Raw genomic sequence first — 15,125 nt, 5'->3', positions numbered from 1 at the left:
TAATATCTAATGGTGATAAGTGCTATGAAGAATCTATGCCCCAATATGGTAGTAATGGTCCCCAATCATGCCTCCCAGTATCCACACCCTTGAGTGTTTTCCTCCCACAATGACTCTGGCTCAACTATATGACATGTTTTAGCCAACATGACATCAGCAAATGAGGTGCAAACAAGATACTGAAAAGTACTTGTGTAGTGGACTTGCTTTCTCTGGCTTCTGAGAATTCTTCTGCTACCATATGAACAAATATTATCCCAGCCATTTCAACTATTCCAGCTAAGATCCTATACATGTGAATGAGGCCATTGAGACCATCTGGCCACAGCCAAATCAGCCCCAACCAGAAGAACTGCCCAACCAACCCACAGAATGTCAAAAAATAATAATGTTTGTCGTTTGAAGACACTAGGTTTGGGTATGGTTTGTTACACAGCAAAGGCTAACTAATAGAGCATTATAATGGAGCAGAGTGATGGGGAGCTGCTACTTAAATGGGGTAATCAGAGAAGTCCTCCTTGAAGAGATGACATTTGAACAGAGGACTGAATGAAGAGAGGAACTGAACCATCTGGCTATCTGAGGGAACAGCATTTCAGGTGGAGAGAACAGCATTCCAGGCAGAGGGAATAGCATGTGAATAGCTTTGAGGCAGGAGCAATGCTTGGCATGTTAGAAATAGTAGGTTTGTCAATTGAGTTTAGTGTCCAAGGGAAAAGAGCAATAAGAAATTAGAGGTGGTTGTGGGGCAGTCATATCTTGCTATTGCAAACAATGCTGAAGTTAATACATTTTTATAGATGTTTTGCATAAGCGACATTATAGCTATAAGGTAAGTTCACATAATTAAATGGCTGTGTCAAAAGGTTTGTGCTTTGGTATTTTTCACAAGTGTTGTTAGATTGCCTTCCATTAAGGCTGTAACAAGTTACTATGCCACCAGCAATATGTTACTTGCAATTATCAGAGTATTATCTAACGCATTGGTCTTTGCCAATCTGATAGGTGGAAAAATGGTTTTAATTTGCATGTTTCTTATGAATGAGGATGAGCAATTATTTTACACACTTCAGAGCCATTTGTGGTTTTTTTCAATGAATTGCCTATTTATCTTATTTACCCATTTTTCTACTGGATTGTCAATCTTTTTCTAGTCCTTCACATACTAGGAAAACGAGGCTGTGTCTGTGATGGAGTCACATTTTGAAAAAAATCTGGCTGCTGTAAGGGATAGACTGATGGGGCAGGCATGGCAGCTGGCAGACCTGTTAGGAGGTTACCCTAATGATCCAGGTAAAAGAAGATGGTGGCCAGGGTTAGAAATGTAGAGGTAGAGATGGTGAGAAGTGGTCAGACTCAGGAGAATATTGTAATAATATCTAATGTTTATTAGATATTATAATATCTAATAAACAGTCATATAAAACTCTAGCATGTGCCAGACCCTACTTTGTATTAGGCACTGTGATAATGACCCTATAAGCATTTTCTCATTCTACTTTTCCAATAATTCTATGAGGGAGGTGCAATTTTCTTCCACTTACAGAAGCAGGTTAAGTGGGTTTGACTCCAAAGCCCAAGTTCTTACCCATGATGCCATACTCTCCATAGCCTCCTACAGCCTGTAGTCCTGCAATCCATTCTCTCTGAGTCAAAGTGATCTTTCTGAAATGCAAGTGTGTTCTTGTCGCTTTCTTGCTTAAACACCCTAAGGTGGCTCCCCAAGCCTTAGGCATCCAGCATCTGCACAGCTTTCAAGATTTAGCCCGTTAACTGTTGCTACGCCTCCCCACCGGGGCTCCTCCATCCCCTTACACAGAACTGCTCACAGTTTGGAGCCCGGGACACTGCGCTCCACCGTCAGACCCAGGCTGTGGCCTCCTCCATCAACAGTATCCTTCCCAATCCCCAGACTTTCCCAGACTAAGTCGCACTGGCCCTTCAGTCTCAGCTTAGACATTGGCTCCTCTGGGAAACTGTGCAGGAAATACACTTCCTCAAAAAAAAATCCTGCATTAGGTGGCCCTTGTATGTTTTACCAAAGGATCCTATAGTCTCCCCTTCACTAGTATCCATAACTACTGTCCGTAACTAGTGTCCATAATTTCCCCACAATTCCTCCCAACTGGACTATAAACAGAATGGAGACAGAAGCAATATTTACTTTTTTCTTAAATATTTCTATACAATGATTTTAAAAGGTAAAAAGACTTAGGTTTAGGTAAAACGATTTACATTGCTTACACATCAGAGTATAAAACGGTATTCCCTCACTATCTACGAGAGAATGATTCCAGGACACTCCCACCCCACCCCCGCCACTGCCCTGCCCTGCGGTTACCGAAGTCTGAGGATGCTCAAGTCCCTTACCTAAAATGGCGTAATATTTGCATATAACCTACACACATTTTCCTGCATACTTTACATCAACTCTAGATTGCTTATAATACCTAAATACAACGTACATGCTACGTACATAGTTGCCAGTGTGTGCCAAATTCAAGTCTTGCTCTTTGGAAATTTATGGAATTTTAAATATTTTCAACTCATGATTAGTTGACTCTTCAGATGGTATGAAAGTTTCACTGTACAGTGAAAAGTCTCTTTCCCCTCCCCATCATCCCCCATTGACTTTGTTTTCTTCCTTTACAAGTAGCTATTATAGTTTCTGTTTACCCACCTGAAAAACGTTTGTGCGTGATCCAAGACTAAATATATATGTGTATGTGTGCGTGTGTGTATTCATTTCTCCTGCAAACATTCCACACAAATGGTAGCATACTATACACATTTTTTCTGCACCTTTTTTTTACTTAGAATATATTGGGGACCTTTCCGCATCAATACATAAGGAGCTTCTTCTTCTCTGTGTGTGTATGTGTGTGTGGGGAAGGCATGAACTACATTTTGTTCACTGTTACATTCCTCACTGCCTCAGCACAGGGTCTGGCACATGCTAGAGTTTTATATGACTGTTTTATTGAATTGAATTAAATTACAATATAGGAAGTTGATAATAGTAAGTGCCGAGGATATAAAAATGACTAATAAGCACACAAAAACATGCTCATCACCATTATTCAGCAGGGATATGCCTACTGAAAGCACAGTGAGATTTTACTACCCACCCACCAGAAAGGCTAAAATAAATAAAATGAAATATCTGGCAACAGCAGGTGTTGGCTAAGACATGTACAAATGGAGCTCTTCTACTGCTAGTGAGAATGTAAATAAACTGATACAGCCACTTTGGAAAACTGTTGATAATAACCACTAAAGCATAACTCATATGCATGAGTTATGACACAGCAACTCTATTCCTCCATATATGTCCATCAGAAATGCTACATATATTCACCAAAAGACACATACAAGTAAGTACGCAATAATGGCTTACCCTTGCCCAAACAAAGGTTTGCTTCTTGAGCAGCTCCTAGGAGGTAACCTCTAAGCCCTTGGAAGGTCTTGACTGGGGGCTTTAGGATATTCCAGATCATCTATGCCAGGGGTCCTCAACCCCCTGGACCGTATATTGGTACTGGTTCGCGGCCTGTTAGGAACCGAACCACACAGCAGGAGGTGAGCGGCAAGCGAGCAAAGCTTCATCTGCTGCTCCCCATCACTCACATTACCGCCTGAACGATCCCCCCACCCCCCATCCATGGAAAAATTGTCTTCCACGAAACTGGTCCCTGGTGCCAAAAAGGTTGGGGACCACTGATCTATGCTAGCAATGTGATTTATGGTCAGGGCCTCAGGCCACATGGTATCAGATTGACCTCTGGAGGACTTGGAGATTAATGACACTCACGTGGGCAGTCACCATATCTACATGACCCCCAATAAAGTCTCTGGACACCAAGGCTGGGGTGAGCTTCCCTGGTTGGCAATAATCCACACATATTGCCACACATCACTGCTGGGAGAAGCAAGTGCTGTCACTGGGAGAGGACAACAGAAGCTCACACCTGAAACTCTCCTGGACTCTGCCCTATGAACCTTTTCCCACTGATGATTTTAGTTTGTATTCTTTCACTATAATAAACCATAACTGAGTATAATAGCTTTCTTTCTGAGATCTGTGAGTCCTTCTAGTGAATTATTGAACCAGATGGTGGCCTTGGGTACCTTCCCAATGGCCATGAGAATATTCACAGAAGCATCACTCATAAAAGACAAAAACTGGAAACAACCCAAAAGAAAACAGTTAAATAAATTGTGGTATATTCATACAATGGAATGCTCTACAGCAAGAAAATAAACAAACTATAACTACATGCGACAGTATGGATGAACCTCTCAAACATAATATTGAGCAAAAGAAGCCACATAAAGGAGGATAAGTGTATGATCTTATTTATAGAAGGTCCAAAAATTAAGCTATGGTGATAGAAGTCAGAATAAGGTTGCCTTTAGAATGGAGCAGAGAGAGACAAAGCAAGCTCTCTAGTGTCTCTTCTTATAAAGGCACTAATCCCATTCAGGAGGACTCCATTCTCTTGACCTAATCACTTCCCCAAGGCTCCACCTCTTAATACCGTCACATTGCGGGTTAGGATTTCAAAATATGCATTGGCAGAGAGGGAGCCACAACATTTACCCCACAGCACAGGGAGAGGGCACAGGGTTGTTTCTGGGGCACTGGTAATGCTCTGATTTCTGATCGGGATGGTGGTTACAAGGATGCATTCACTTTGTAAAAGTTCATCAAGCTTGACACAGGATTTGTGCACTTTTCTCTAAGTATATTATACCTCAACAACAAGTTCACTCCCCTACACACCTATTATAATGCCAGTGAAAGAAAAAACGAAAGGGAGAGAGGGAGAAGGAGAGGGAAGGAGGGAAGAGAAGAAGGAAGCGCACTGGCAAGGATGCAGAGTAACTAGAATTCATTGCTGGATGGGCATGCAAAATGGTACAGCCACTTTCGAGGACAGTTTGACAGTTTCTTACAAAGTTAAACATGCATGTACCATGTAACCCAGCAATTCCGCTCCAAAGTGTCACCCAAGAGAAAGGAAAACTTACAGTCACACAAAAACTTGTATACAGGGACTTCCCTGGTGGTGCAGTGGTTAAGAATCCGCCTGCCAGTGCAGGGGACACGGGTTCGAGCCCTGGTCCAGGAAGATCCCACGTGCCGTGAAGCAACTAAGCCCGTGTGCCACAACTACTGAGCCTGCGCTCTAGAACACGCAAGCCACAACTACTGAAGCCCGTGTGCCTAGAACCAGTGCTCCACGACAAGAGAAGCCACTGCAATGAGGAGCATGTGCACCGCCACGAAGAGCAGCCCCCGCTCGCCGCCAACTAGAGAAAGCCCGCGCACAGCAAGGAAGACCCCATACAGCAATAAATAAATAAATAAATAAATTAGGGCTTCCCTGGTGGCGCAGTGGTTGAGAGTCCACCTGCCGATGCAGGGGACACGGGTTCGTGCCCTGGTCCGGGAGGATCCCACATGCCGCGGAGCAACTAGACCTGTGAGCCATGGCCGCTGAGCCTGCGCATCCGGAGCCTGTGCTCCGCCACGGGAGAGGCCACAACAGTGAGAGGCCCGCAAAAAAAAAAAATCAATTAGCAAAAAAAAAACTAGCAAAAAAAAAAATCAATTAATAATTAATTAAAAACAAAAAAACTTGTATACAAACGAGCAGCTTTGCTCATTATCTTAAAAAAAAACTGGAAGAACCCAAATGTTCTTCAACAGGTGAATGGATAAATGAACTGTGATGCATCCAATAAAGGGATACTATTGTTGTACTCAGCGCTGAAAAGCAGTGAACTGCTGATCCATGCACCGACCTGGATGAATTTCATGTAAGTGAAAGAAGTCAGGCTCAAAAGGCAACACATGGTATGATTCAATTTATGTGACAGACCAGGTTGCCTAGGTTTTTGGAAGGGGTTGACTGCAAAGGGGTACAAGGGAATTATTGGGGGTTGGATATGTTATATAACTTCATTATGGTCCTGGTGGTTATACCACTAAATGTGTTTGCCAAAACTCAGAACTGTACACTAAAACTTAGGGTGAGTTTTACTGTACAAAAAGTACACCTTGATAAGTCTGACTAAAAGATACATAAAAATGTTCAAAGCTTGCTTTAAAATGATAACAGTAGGTGCCACAAGAGATGTAAGGATGAAGCACAGAATATGGAAATTTTATTTCCAAGTGAGAATCAGGAAGGCTTCATGGAAATGTGCATATTTAAGCTGGGCCTGCAATGTAAATAATATCTGGGCCATCACGATTTTGAAGAACTAATTTCCAACTTGAATTTATAGGAGAAAATATCAGAGAAGATCAGATTTATGCACCTTTGCCATTAGTACATCCCACAGCAACACAAACCAACTAGAATCTGAGAGTCACTCAGCCCAACCTGTCATCACACAACAGTCACACTGCTTCTGCTTAAGAAATGGTTCAGGGGCTTAAAAAAGAAGAGTCCTTGGGTCTTCCAGGGAGTTCCAAACTTCCTCCACAATGTTTATCCCTTCAGAGTAAGAAGAAATGACCCATTAATAACAAAAGCTAACACTCACACAGCACTTACTATGCACTAGACCCTGTTCATCATTTTATATATATATATATATATATATATATATATAAAATATGTATAACATACTTAATATATATAAAGTATATGTATAAAACAAATATATAATATATAAAAATTGACAAATATGCATGTATATGATACATGTATATATTTATACAATTAAATATGTGTATATTTATATACATTTATATAGATATAATTTTATATATTTAATATATAATTTATTAATATGGTTAATACATTAAAAGTATATGTATAAAATAATATGTAATATATAAATTTTTTTAATTGAAATTTTTTTGTATCGATATACGCGTTCGTGTATATGTATATATTATGTATAATCAATCCTCACGACAACACTATGAGGTAGGTAATTTTACTACCAACCTCATTTTACAGACGGGAGACTGAAGAACGGTGTGGTTAAGGAACGCACTCAGGGTGTGACATTCATAAGCGGTGGAGCCGGAATTGGAACCTGAGCAGCCTGGCTCCAGAGCCCCTGTCCTGACCACTGAGCCCTCCACACACAAGCGTTAATGGAGTTAGATCCCTTTCGAAGCCCTAGCTCTGCGCCTGGTGTGGAAGGAGACACTCGCTTCCTGGCTGCCCTTCCACAGTCCTAAGTGTAGAGGGCAAAGCCGCCAGGAGATGCTCCTTTCTCCATGGAAATTCAGCTGCCCCCAGTGACCAGAGCTGTCTCTGCTAAGTGATAAGGAAGCCTGCATCACCAGCTGGAAGCGATTTAGCAGAGCGGCTCACAAGTGCTAACCAGAGTCAGACAGCCTTCCCTTACACCCTGCCTTCCCCCTTCAGTCACTCAGGGACTCGGAGCAAGGGATTTCTTAACCTCTCTGTGCTTAGGCTTCTTTTTCTGCCATGGAAGAAAACTAAGACTACCTGCCAAGTGTGATAATACAAATAGAAACTTAGAACAGTGCCTGGCACAGTCAGTGCTTCCGAAATGCTATTATAGTAAGTCGGCTGCTTGTGGAAAACATTTCCCCTGTGGTCCTGACATTGTGAAGGCCATCCTTCCCACCCCCTGGCTTTATTGAGATGCACTTGACATATACCATTGTGTAAGTGTAATGTGTAACAACCTGTTGATTTGACACCCTTACATATTGCAGAATGATTACCGCCACAGACTTAGATGACACCTCCATCCCATCATATAATTACCATTTCTTTTCTGTGGTAAGAACACTTAAGATCTACTCTTTCAGCAACTTTCAAGTATATAATACAGTATTAGTAGCTACAATCACCATGCTGTATGTTAGATCCCCCAAACAAGCTAATCGTGTAGCTGGAAGTTTGTACCCATTTATCAATATCTCCCCATTTCCCCCAGCACCCCCGGCCCCTGGTAACCACCACTCTACTCCCTGTTGCTCTGAGTTTGGCTTTTTTTGGATTCCACATAAAAGGGCAGGAGGGCCTCCCTTGACCTGTTGGCTGCTGTCTACCTTGACCTGTTGGCCACTGTCTCTTTCTGCCTCCGACAAAGGCCTTTTTCTGTCCTGCTGTCAGTCTAGGGCAGCTTCTCCACTGCTTTAGCCCTGCGAGTGGTTTTCCCAATCACTTCCTCCGCCTGCACTTTTTCCTTTTTCTAGCAATCATCACGTTCTCCTGCACTTCAAAAATCCAGCATTAAAAAATCATTGGCTCCTTTCCTTTTCCCATCTCACACCGCTGTACTGTGTCCCTCAGGAACAGGAGTCTAGGCACAACTGCAGGCTGGGATAAGAAACAGGAAAATGAATTCTTTTGTGGCAACATTTTCCTTGATGCTGTTTTCAGAAGGGGAAGGCTGCACTTTCTGCCCCCTGCAGCTTTGTGTCAGGGCTATGATTTCAGGCCTTTTTATTATTATTGTTATTTTTTTTTTTTTTGCGGTACGCGGGCCTCTCACTATTGTGGCCTCTCCCGTTGCGGAGCACAGGCTCCGGACGCGCAGGCTCAGCGGCCACGGCTCATGGACCCAGCCTCTCCACGGCCTGTGGGATCTTCCCGGACCGGGGCACGAACCCGTGTCCCCTGCATCGGCAGGCGGACTCTCAACCACTGCGCCACCAGGGAAGCCCTCAGGCCTTTTTAAGACTGCAAATAGGTCTGACCCATCTGGCAAATCTCAGAGTCAGCTTTCCTAGAGTACACCACTGCTTCGAACTGGAGTCATTGAAATTCAACTTCCCCCCTGACCTGGAGGAGAACAGACACCCCAGTGTTGTTTAAGTGTTCAAACCAAGATCCTGATGCTGCTGATGAGAAGGAGGTGAGCAGGAGGGGACGCGAGAGGAGATTCAGTTTTCCTGGATCATTTGCATATTGTGTAACGTACTAGAAGAATTAATTTGGAAGAACCCTTTGAACCTGAAAGAATATCCCCAAAGTAAGTCTGGGTTTTTAAAAAAACTCTGTACTCCTCTTCCTCCTCATTTAAAATTTCACTTCTCTCTATGAGGCAGATACAATCCCTTAGCCATCCCTGTACCTTCTCCTTTCTTCCATGTCATCAAAATCGATTTACAGAGTCTTGATAGCGTCTGAAAAGCTCACATATTTGCTTTCTCACCTCTCTGGCAGCCCAGCATGGGCATGTGACCTAATTCAGGCAACGAAATATGGCAAAATCGAATAAAGGGGCTCTAAGAAAGATTTCTTTCCTAATAAAAATGGGGCACATGAAGAGAAAGGCCCCCGCCCCTTGTTTGTTGGCACATGTCTGCCTGCATGTGATGTCTGGTCTTCATCCTTTCTCTTAAATGCAGGACCCTTCCCCTGGGGTCAGGCCTGGCTCTGTGCCCGCCCTTAGAAATCTCAATCACACATGGTTCCACCTATCACCTCCCTGCACTGTTTCAACAAATATTTATTGAGCACCTACCTTGTGCCATATTCTAGAAGCTAGAACAAGACAGGTGAGGTCTCGACTCTCATGAAATTTAATCTAGTGGGCTCCTCCTAGCACAATGTCTTCAATTGTCTCCACTGGACACTGCTGTTTGATGGTCCCACCATCCCTGACACGGCACATCTGAAGTCAAATTCACTCTCTTTTTTTCCAGAACTGACTTCCCCAGCACCCTCCATTTCTTTTGAGTCATTGAGTCTACTCCTGTTGAGTGCCAGGGGCTGGAGCTACAAAGATACATAATAGCCTCTGATGCAGCAAATAATCACAGTACAGTGTAAGACGTGCCACAGTAGAGGTATGTCCAAGATAGGTGGGAGAAGGAAGTGTCTGAACTCTTCTGAGGCAGCCAGAGAAGGAGAAAATGCAGACAGTAAGAAGGGACTGAGCCGAAAACTGAACCTTGGAAAGTACTAATAGAGGGCAGAACAGTGTCAAATGCAGCAGATAATAAGGCCCGAAAAGATCTTTGACTTGGTAAACAAGGAGTGAGTGATCTTGGTGAGAACAGTGTCCATGGAGCGGTGGGTTAGTCTGTGGTAGGTGGAAGAATGAACGGAAAGCGGTGAGGAGGACTAGTTTTATATTCTCAGCCTCTAGCCTCCCTTCCGGTAACAGTCTTGATTTTCCTTTGGGACCACCCCTCTCCCTCTGTCAGTGGTTGGGTGGAGTTGGCCCCACCCCCAGGGCCAGAATCTAGCCAATCAGATCACCACATATCCATTGCCCTGGAGATACGCTCAGGGATGGGTTCATGATTAAACCTGGACCAAGAGAAATCAGCTGGTGAAAGTCTCAGGAAAGAAGTGCTCTGTCCTACACCAGTTGGAAGCCCAGGCTCGTATCGCGTCAGAGCTGGACGACTGCACCAGTCTTTTCACTGGTCCCCTTGACTCCTATTTCTTCACACTGACCAAAGCTTCCAAGCTGTTCTTTTCAGCATTGCTTTCACATTATTCAAAAACTCTTGAGAAGCCACTGTTAAATCCCTTGCATCTAATGCTTCAATTCATACTCTACAACCTGTATCAAATTTACCTTTCCTTGCATCTTCCTGTCATCAAGGCTTTAATTATCTTCCCTCTTCCTGGGCTGCCCACCCCTTTCCTTTCTATTATTCAAACCTTCTCATCTCTCAGTGTCCCAGCTCAAATGCCATCTTCCCTGACTCGCATTTGGCATCAGTATGAATTGATGGCAGTTTTTGGAAAACATGATTTATTGTGTAGTTACCTCTCATTTTACATATTAGTTTTTTCTCTCCCAAATTACCTCGGAGGGAAGTTAAAGACAAAGACTGTGTCAAATTATTGGTATACTGTGTAGCATTTATGACAGGGCTCTGCACAGGCAGCACTCAAAAATTTTCATAGAATGATTAACAGACATTTCCCAGTTCGGCAGTGGAAATGGAGCTGAATGTAGAAATGCAATTTAAATGATGAGAAAAGACGTGGTCAGCAGGCATGAGGGGAAAAAGCTTAATGGATGCAAATAGTCTGGTCAGGAAGACAAAGCTTACAATGTGAAAAATGGAAAGTTCTTGTATAAAGCCAAACTTGACAAGGCAAGGAGACAAACCCAAACACAGGATGGGGACCACGGGGACAAGCTCTGAAAACTCTGGACGATCTGTGATCCAAGGGGAAACCCTAGGAAAAGCTAAGTGACCTAGTTGAAGGAATCAATGCTGTGATCTCAGCAGTGAGGTCTCAGATGACTCAGGGGGTAGAAGATAAAGGATCCTTGGAAGTAGCACCCATTGGACTTAGGACACTTACTTTCGTACTCTCTTCAACTCTCTCCCTTCGGGAGAATAAAGGAAAGCTCTCAGAACTGACTTCCCAATTTATGTGGAAGAGTGATGAGGAACCAGTCTTGATAAGGACCCAGGAGACCTCCCCATTGTCATTCTTTTTTTTTTTTTTTTTTTTTTTTTTTGCGGTACGCGGGCCTCTCACTGTTGTGGCCTCTCCTGTTGCAGAGCACAGGCTCTGGACGCGCAGGCTCAGCGGCCATGGCTCACGGGCCCAGCCGCTCCACGGCATGTGGGATCCTCCCGGACCGGGGCACAAACCCATGTCCCCTGCATCGGCAGGCGGACTCTCAACCACTGCGCCACCAGGGAAGCCCAAGTACAAGTTTTTATGTGAACATATATTTTCAATTCTCTCGAGTATATACCTAAGAGTGTCACATTATCTTAGGGTTTTTTTTCATATATATATATATATTTGAAAACTGAACATTTTAAGTAATATAATGAAATAACTCTGGAAATACCAGGTTTTGTTGGTGTTCTCGCTCCTGACTGTTGTTGTCTGGGGACTTTCTGAGCTAATCTATAAAGTCTATTCTTTGTTGTATGTGGCCACTAAAGTATCTGCTTGGTGTAGTGGCCAATTTCTTTAAATGCCTAGAGCCAAGAAGTTCCCCAGCCTTTGTTGAACGGCTCTATGCACACTGGGGCATGCTTTCAACACTCAGTTGAAAGGCAGTTCACAACTCCACCTTGGCCTTCACTTACTGCTGACACAGAGCCTCAAGGTGAGCCAGAAGGGAGAGCGCAGGCCCCCCTCATGCCTACCTGAGCTCGCACACAGCCCTGGTCACATGCACAACCGTAGCATGCACACGGCCTTCTAGATTCCTAGTAGGAGCTTTTCAAAGCCCTCTGTAGGCATCGTATTCCCTGGACTTTTGTTCAAGCTTTTGGTTATGGTTTGCCCAAAGTTATCCAACACCTGAAGCAGCCAGTGATTTTGCCTCTGACTGCTCTTGAAAACACCCCTGGGGAAAGGCTCTTCATGCTGGGCAACCTCTGGATGAAGTCAAATAAAGACAGCCTTGTACGTGGGATCTTCCAGCGAACCAACCACCAGACAGGTCAAATAATGACATTCTCTGGGGATGGGGCTTTGAAGGAGCTCCAGCCCTGTTCTGCTTCCTCTGGTGGCTGCCAGGCTACTGGTTTTCAACATGATTGTGTGATGTTTGTTTTCAAGGCTACTGCAGAACCGGGAAGAAGAAGATGGAATACAACTAATTAAAATGCCACAAAGCTCACTGCTTTTACTGAAATCCAGTCACTTTTCTTGAATCAACATTCTCTGGTTGATTCTGACAATTTTCCCAGTTTTCTCATTGCTTTAAAGGGACTGAGGAGTTTTTAGAAGTCTTTACTCTGCTATTTTCTCAGACATCACTCACAGGTTTTTTTTTTGTTTTTGTTTTTAAATGGTGCATAATTATTGACTATATTCCCCACACTGTACATTTTATTACCTTGAATCATTTATTTTGCAACTGGAAGTCTGTACCTCTTAAACCTCCCTCACCTATTTCTCCCCTCTGCACAATTCCCTCTCCTCTGGAAACCCACCTGCTTGTTTTCTGTATCTGATTCTGTTTTGTTTATTTGTTTTATTTTTTAGATTCCACATATAAGTGAAATCATACAGTGTTTGTCTTTTTCTGTCTGACGTTTTTCACTTAGCATAGTATCCTCTAGGTCCACCCATGCTGTCACAAATGGCAAGATTTCATTTTTTATGGCTGAATAATATTTCATTGTGTGTATATATATACATATATATATATACACACATACATACATACATACCACATATTCTTTATCCATTCATCTATTGATGGGCACTTAGGTTGCTTTCATATCTTGGCTATTATAAATAATGCTGCAGTGAACAGAGGGGTGCATATATCTTTTCTCATTAGTGTTTTTGTTTTCTTTGGATAAACACCCAGAAGTGGAAATGCTGGATCATATGGTAGTTCTATTTTTAATTTCTTGAGGAATCTACATACTGTTTTCCATCGTGGCTGCACCAATTTACAATCCCATCAACAGTGCTCAAGGGTTCCCTTTTCTTTATATCCTCACCAATACCTGTTATTTGTGGTCTTTTTTTTTTTTTTTTGTGGTACGCGAGCCTCTCACTGTTGTGGCCTCTCCCGTTGCGGAGCACAGGCTCTGGACGCGCAGGCTCAGTGGCCATGGCTCACGGGCCCAGCCACTCCGCGGCATGTGGGATCTTCCCAGACCAGGGCACGAACCTGTGTCCCCTGAATCGGCAAGCGGACTCTAAGCCACTGCGCCACCAGGGAAGCCCTGTGGTCTTTTTGATAATTGCCGCTCTGAAATGTGTGAGGTGATATCTCATTGTGGTTTTGATTTGCATTTCCCTGATGATTAGTGATGTTGAGCATCTTTTTATGTAACTGTTGGCCATCTGTATGTCTTCTTTGGAAAAATGTCTACTCATATCCTCTGCCCATTTTTTGATTGAGTTGTTTGGGTTTTCTGATGTTGAGTTGTATGAGTTCTTTGTAATATTTTGGGTATAAAGCCCTTATTGGATATATCATTTGCAAATATCTTCTCTCATTCAGTAGGCAGTCTTTTCACTTTGTTGATAGTTTCCTTTGCTGGGCAAAAACTTTTTTGTTTGATGTAGTCTCATTTGTTTATTGTTGCTTTTGTTTCCCTTGCCTGAGGTGACATATCCAAAAAATACAGCTAAGACCAATGTTTTCTTCTAGAAATTTTGTGGTTTCAGGTCTTACACTTAACTCTCTAATCTATTTTCAATGTATTTTTGTAAATAGTATGAGAAAGTAGTCTAGCTTGATTCTTTTGCATGTAGCTGTCCAGTTTTCCCAACACCCTTTAGTGAAGAGGCTGTCTTTTCCCCATTGTATATCCTTGCCTCCTTTGTCATAGATTAATTGCCCATATACAAGTGGGTTCATTTCTGGGCCCTCTATTCTGTTCCATTTATCTAATGTGTCTGCTTTTGTGCCAGTACCATACAGTTTTGATTACTGTAGCTTTGTAGTATAATTTGAAACCAGGGAGCATGCTGCCTCCAGCTTTATTCCTCTTTCTCAATATTGTTTTGGCTATTTGGGATCTTTAGTGTTTCCATATAAATTTTAGAATTATTTGTTCTAGTTTTGTGAAAAATGCCATTGGTATTTTGATAGGGATTGCATTGAATTTGTATGGATAGATTGCCTTGGGTAGTATGGACATTTTAACAAAATATTAATTCTTCCAATCCATGAACACAGTATATCTCTCCATTTGTTTGTGTCATCTTCAATTTCTTTCATCAGTGTCTTATAGTTTTCTGAGTATAGATCTTTCATCTCCTTAGTTAGGTTTTATTTCTAGGTATTTTATTCTTTTTGATGTAATTATAAATGGGATTGTTTTCTTAATTTCTCTTTCTGATAGTTCGTTCTTAGTGTATAGAAATGCAACAGATTTCTGTATATTGATTTTGTATCCTACAACTTTACCAAATTCATTGATGAGTTCTAGGTTATTTGGTGGCATCTTTAGGATTTTCTATATATAGTATTAATATATGTCACCTGTAAACAGTGACAGTTTTACTTCTTCCATTCCAATTTGAATTCCTTTTATTTCTCTTCCTTGTCTAATTGCTGTGGCTAGGACTTCCAATACTATGTTGAAGAAGACTGGTGAGAGTAGGCATCCTTGTCTTGTTCCTAATCTTAGAGGAAATGCTTTCAGTTTATCACTGTTGAGTATGATGTTATCTGTGAGCGTGTCATATATGGCCACTATTATGTTGAGGTAC

The sequence above is a fragment of the Neophocaena asiaeorientalis genome, unplaced genomic scaffold (assembly GCF_003031525.2).
Source record: "Neophocaena asiaeorientalis asiaeorientalis breed wild unplaced genomic scaffold, Neophocaena_asiaeorientalis_V1.1 scaffold92, whole genome shotgun sequence".
NCBI lineage: Eukaryota > Metazoa > Chordata > Mammalia > Artiodactyla > Phocoenidae > Neophocaena > Neophocaena asiaeorientalis.
Note: the sequence above shows the minus strand (reverse complement) of the source record.